General features: G+C 39.0%; 1 non-coding gene across 1 annotated transcript; it reads right to left on the reverse strand.

Moving 5' to 3' along the window:
- Positions 1 to 422: 422 nt before the first annotated feature.
- On the reverse strand, positions 423 to 529 carry LOC122308559. The gene has a single exon (XR_006242080.1). It is a non-coding gene; the product is annotated as a small nucleolar RNA R71 (small nucleolar RNA).
- Positions 530 to 6,443: the final 5,914 nt, after the last annotated feature.

The raw sequence follows: 6,443 nt of genomic DNA on the forward strand, positions 1-6,443 counted from the left end.
GATCACTAAGAAGAAATAAGATACTAGCCATGGCTGAAGAAGATCGTGAGGTACTACCACGCACCTTGAAGGACTATGTACGGCCAGTTGTAAATGGAAATTACTCGAGCATAATGCGCTAGCCAATCAATGCCAACAACTTTAAGCTCAAACCAGCTTTGATTAGCATGGTGCAGCAGGCTCAATTCAGTGGATCGCCACTTGATGATCCCAATATTCACTTGGCAATGTTCTTGGAGATTTGCGACACTGTGAAGATCAATGGTGTTATTGAAGACACCATTAGACTGAGATTGTTTCCTTTCTCTTTGAGGGACAAGGCTAGAGGTTGGCTACAATCTCTACAACCGGGAAGTATCGTTAGTTGGCAGGACATGGCTGAGAGGTTTCTTGCTAAATTCTTTCCTCCTGCAAAAACAGCCCAACTCAGGAGTGAGATTGGCCAGTTCAAGCAAAATGATTTTGAGTCACTCTATGAAGCATGGGAGAGGTATAAAGACTTGGTTCGATGTTGCCCACAACATGGATTGCTAGATTGGTTGCAAGTTCAGATGTTCTATAATGGGTTAAATGGGCAAACTCGAACTATAGTTGATGCTGCTTCTGGTGGAACTTTGATGTCGAAGACAACTGAAGGTGCTACTGCACTTTTGGAGGAAATGGCCTCAAACAACTATCAATGGCCAACTGAGAGGACTTTGGCTAAGAAGGTTGCTGGAATTCATGACTTGGAGCCGATAGCAGCTCTTTCCGCTCAAGTAGCTACTCTATCTCATCAGATTTCAGCCTTGACAACACAAAGGATACCACAAAGTACAGAATATGTAGCATCTACAAGTATGATAGTTCCAAGCAATGAGGCGAGTCAAGAACAAGTTCAATATGTCAACAATCGGAACTACAACTATCGTGGTAATCCTATGCCAAATTACTATCATCCAGGGCTTAGAAATCATGAGAATTTGTCATATGGAAATACCAAGAATGTGTTGCAACCTCAACCTCCTCCAGGATTTGATAGCCAACCAAGCGAGAAGAAGATGTCACTTGAGGATACCATGGTTTCCTTTGTTCAGGAGACCAATGCAAGGTTTAAAAAGATTGATTCAAGGTTGGACAACATTGAGACTTATTGTAGCAATATGGGAGCCACTATGAAGAATCTTGAAGTGCAAATTGGGCAACTAGCCACTACCATCAATGCCCAACAAAGAGGAGCTTTTCCTAGCAACACTGAAGTGAATCCAAAAGAACAATGCAAGGCCATCACACTTAGGAGTGGAAAAGAAATTGAGAGGGCACCATTAAAGGAGAGCAAGTCCACTCCTACCGCTGTGAACAATGGCCAAAACAAAGATCAAGTAGAAGAAGAGGAGATTGTCAATGATACACTAGAGGAGACTGACTTGCCTCCTACAATTTCATTTCCTGACAATCCTCCTATTCTTGCTCCTCCACTTCCTTACCCTCAGTGTTTTCAAAAGCAAAAACTAGATAAGCAATTTTCTAAGTTTTTGGATATTTTTAAGAAAATTCACATTAATATTCCTTTTGCAGATGCTTTGGAACAAATGCCAAACTATGTCAAATTTCTGAAGGACATCATTTTCAAGAAGAGAAGGTTGGAGGAGTTTGAAACAGTGAACCTTTCTAAAGAATGCAGTGCCATTCTTCAAAAGAAATTGCCTCAAAAATTAAAAGATTCGGGGAGTTTCACTTTGCCTTGCACTATTGGATATTCATTTTTTGATAGAGTCTTATGTGATCTTCGTGCTAGCATTAATCTTATACCATTTTCTATTTGCAGGAAATTGGGACTTGGAGAGATGAAGCATATAACAATTTCCTTGCAACTAGCGGATCGATCTATCAAGTATCCACGTGGGATCGTAGAAGATGTATTGGTAAAGGTGGATAAATTCATTTTCCCTGCTGATTTTGTGGTGTTAGATATGGAGGAAGATGAAGATGTCCCACTAATTCTTGGCCGACCATTCTTGGCCACGGGTAGAGCTTTGATTGATGTTCAAAAGGGTGAATTGACATTGAGAGTAAACAAGGAAGAGGTTATGTTCAACATTTACCAAGCCATGAAATTTCCAGAAGATCCAAGTACTTGATTTCGGGTAGATGTCATTAAGCAATGTGTAGAAGAGGCCTTTCAAGAAGATATGCCATCCGACCACCTAGAACGCTGTATCACCTCTTCATCTCATGCTTTTGATTTTAATAATTCTGCTGTTTGTGAATCTGACTTGCCTTTTGTTAGTGAAGAATTTCTCCACTATGTTTTTGCTTTGGGAGCATTGCAGCAGGTTACATCACTTAGTAATGAAGTGGGGAAGCTAGAGCCGGTGGTACCAAAGAGTGAATTTGAAAATGATAAAGAAAAGATGCAGAAAAATACTCCGGAGTTGAAGCAATTACCCGAGCATCTTCGCTATGCATTCTTGGGTGATAGTGATACCTTTCCAGTGATTGTTGCTACATCACTCACACCCGAAAAAGAGGAAAAGTTGCTGCGTGTATTGAGGGAGCATAGAACAGCCTTGGGATGGACTATTTCTGACATAAAAGGAATAAGTCCCTCCATTTGCATGCACAAGATTTTAATGGAGGAGCTTTACAAGCCAACAATTGAGCACCAAAGAAGATTAAATCCAGCAATGAAGGAAGTAGTGAGAGCTGAAATTTTGAAACTCCTTAATGCTGGAATTATATATGCTATTTCAGATAGTTCATGGGCAAGTCCAGTGCAAGTTGTACCAAAGAAGGGTGGAATGACGGTAGTGAAAAATGAAAATAATGAGTTCATTCCTACAAGAACGGTCACGGGATGGCGTGTATGCATGGATTACCGCAAGTTGAATAAAGCAACAAGGAAGGATCATTTTTCACTTCCATTCATTGATCAGATGTTGGATCGATTGGTTGGGTACTCCTACTATTGTTTTTTGGATGGTTATTCGGAGTATAATCAGATTGCTATAGCTCCTGAAGATCAAGAGAAAACTACATTCACATGCCCCTATGGGATGTTTGCTTTTAGGAGGATGCCCTTTGGATTGTGCAACGCCCCTGTGACATTTCAACGTTGCATGATGGCTATCTTTTCTGACATGGTGGAAGATATAATGGAAGTATTCATGGATGACTTTTCAGTTTTTGGTACATCTTTTGATCATTGTTTGCATAACTTAGCTCTTATTTTGCAGAGATGTGAAGATAAAAATCTAGTCCTAAACTGGGAGAAGTGTCATTTCATGGTTCAAGAAGGGATCGTGCTGGGCCATAGAGTGTCATCCAAAGGAATTGAGGTGGATCGAGCCAAAATTGCAACCATAGAGAAACTACCACCTCCAAAGAATGTGAAGGGAATCAGAAGTTTTCTGGGACATGCGGGATTTTATAGAAGATTTATCAAGGATTTTTCTAAACTCTCTAAACCTTTATGTAATCTTCTTGAGAAAAATTCTACATTTGACTTTGATGTTATTTGTTTGCAGGCCTTTAATGCACTCAAGGAGAAGCTAATTTCAGCACCAATTGTGATTGTGCCTGATTGGAGTCAACCTTTTGAAGTTATGTGCGATGCAAGTGACTTTGCAATTGGAGCAATGTTGGGGCAAAGGCGAGACAAGCTATTTAGAGCCATCTATTATGCAAGCCGGACATTGAATGAAGCTCAGTTGAATTATACGACAACTGAGAAGGAGATGCTTGCTGTGGTGTTTGCTTGTGACAAATTTCGGTCTTACCTCATTGGAACAAAGGTGATAGTGTTCACTGATCATGCAGCACTTCGCTATTTGTTTGGCAAGAAGGATGCTAAGCCAAGGCTAATTCGTTGGATCCTCCTTCTTCAAGAATTTGATTTGGAGATTCGACATAAGAAAGGAAGTGAAAATTTAGTGGCTGACCATCTCTCTCGATTAGAGCAAGAGGAAGAAAGACCAGATTCAGTGGTCCAAGAGGCATTCCCTGATGAACAGTTGTTTGCATGTGAGATCAAGCTTCTGTGGTATGCTGATATTGTTAATTCTCTAGCTTGTAAAGTTTTACCACCTAATCTTACTTACCATCAACGTAAGAAATTTTTGCATGATGTGAATCATTATCTTTGGGATGAGCCTTTGTTGTTCAAAAGATGCCCTGATCAAATCATTAGAAGATGTGTGTCGGAAGAAGAGATGCAAGACATCCTCCATCATTGCCATTCCTCATCATATAGAGGACACTTTGGAGCCACCCGTACAGCAGCTAAGGTACTTCAAAGTGGATTCTTTTGGCCTTCCATTTTTCGTGATAGTTACACTTTGGTGAAAACTTGTGACCGGTGCCAACGTATGGGAAATATTTCAAGGCGTCATGAGTTACCATTGAAAGGTATCTTAGAAGTTGAGTTGTTTGATGTTTGGGGAATAGATTTTATGGGGCCTTTTCCTCCTTCTTTTGGTTTTACTTATATCTTGCTAGCAGTTGACTATGTGTCAAAATGGGTGGAAGCAATTGCTACAACAACAAGTGATGCAAAGGTAGTGCTCAAATTTCTGCACAAGAACATATTCACAAGATTTGGCACTCCATGAGCTATTATTAGTGATGAAGGGACTCACTTTTACAACAAGTTATTTGAGAATCTTCTGTCTAAATATGGTGTGAAGCACAAGATAGCACTTGCTTACCATCCTCAAACTAATGGTCAAGCTGAAATTTCAAATAGAGAGATCAAGAACATCCTTGAGAAGACGGTCAAAATCAATAGAAAGGATTGGGCGAAGAAGCTTGATGATGCTTTGTGGGCATACCGTACAGCCTTTAAAACACCTATCGGGATGTCTCCATACTGATTAGTGTTTGGAAAGGCATGTCATCTTCCTGTAGAGTTGGAGCATAGAGCTTATTGGGCTGTGAAAAAGTTTAACTTTGATTTGAAGGCAGCAGGTGAAAAGCGACTTCTTCAATTGAATGAGATGGAAGAGTTCCGGAATGATGCATATGAGAATGCAAAGATCTATAAAGAAAGGACGAAGAAGTGGCATGACAAACAGATTCTTAGGCGAGAGTTTGCTCCAGGACAACAAGTTTTACTCTTCAATTCACGACTCAAGCTCTTCCCAGGAAAGTTAAAATCAAGATGGACGAGTCCTTATACAATTCATGAAGTTTTCTCTTTTGGAGCAGTAGATTTGAAGGACAAGACTGGGAATATTTTCAGAGTTAATGGTCAGAGATTGAAGCACTACTATGGAGAGCGAATGGAGAGGAACTATGCAATTATTCCTCTTGGAGATCCTAATTGATGATCATTGAAAAGTCTGGTTGTAGACTTTAAAACAAGCGCTTATGGGAGGCAACCCATAGATCTATCTTTCTTTCTTTCATTTATTTTATTATCTTTATTTATTTAAGTTTTAATAAATTGGTTTTTGATGCAGGTTTATTTAGCAAGAATAAAGAGCTGAAAAATTCTAATCTACGGAAGATTCACCATGAAACCAGGGAAGTTCCTTTATTTCTTCAATCCTTTTTACTTTTGCATTACAATGAGGACATTGTTTAGTTTAAGTTTGGGGGTGTAAACTCCTATAATCATTTGATCCTATTGTTTTCTAAGTCTTGGGTTGTTGATGGGTTGTTTGATTCTCTTACCAAGCATGTACTGGAGTAAGATTGAATTCTCTATGACTCTGAAATTTGTGATTGAAGATGGTTTTGAGAAAAAATTTCAAAAATTTCTTTTATGTCAAGTGAAGTTTTGTGGGTACTTTGGTTTAAATCTTTGATCTTGAACACAATTGAGCACATAGTCGTTTTTCTCTTATTCCATTTTGCTTATGAAGAGAAGAAGTTGAATTAATTGAAAGAGGGAGGTTCGATTTTGCTTTGCTCTAGAATCCGTTGATGGGTCCTTGAGGCGAAATCCTAGTTAAGACCAAATATCAGAGATATGATCTAGGCATTTCTTTGGCATAACCAAAAAGCTTTCCCAGCCGTCCTAAATGTCATGCCATCATTACATGGTGTGTTTCCATAGTCAACCCCCTTGAGCCTTCATGAGCCTTTATTGATTCTTTGAACTACATAAACCATGCCCGCTCTAAGCCTGAACTACCGTTGATAGTTTGAGAAAATACTTTGGTGGAGAGTTACATTTAAAAGAGAAAATTGGTTTCATGATGAACCGTATTATGTTTGCTCTGTTTGATCAAAGAAAAAGAAGAAGAAGAAAGGAAGTGACTGATTAAAAAAAAAAAAAGAAAGAAAGAGAAAAGAAAGAAAAGAAAAGAAAAAGAAGTCGCCAAGCGGAATGTCTCAAATTTTGTCAAGGGAATTGTTGGTATTGCATTAGTGATTACAGCAATAATAATGCCACAAGTATGAGCATATTGCCAAGAAAGAGCTATGATTTGAATCATGTGAGTTTCTCTTTTAATGTTCTT

Source organism: Carya illinoinensis, chromosome 4, assembly GCF_018687715.1.
Source record: "Carya illinoinensis cultivar Pawnee chromosome 4, C.illinoinensisPawnee_v1, whole genome shotgun sequence".
In the NCBI taxonomy this organism is placed as follows: domain Eukaryota; kingdom Viridiplantae; phylum Streptophyta; class Magnoliopsida; order Fagales; family Juglandaceae; genus Carya; species Carya illinoinensis.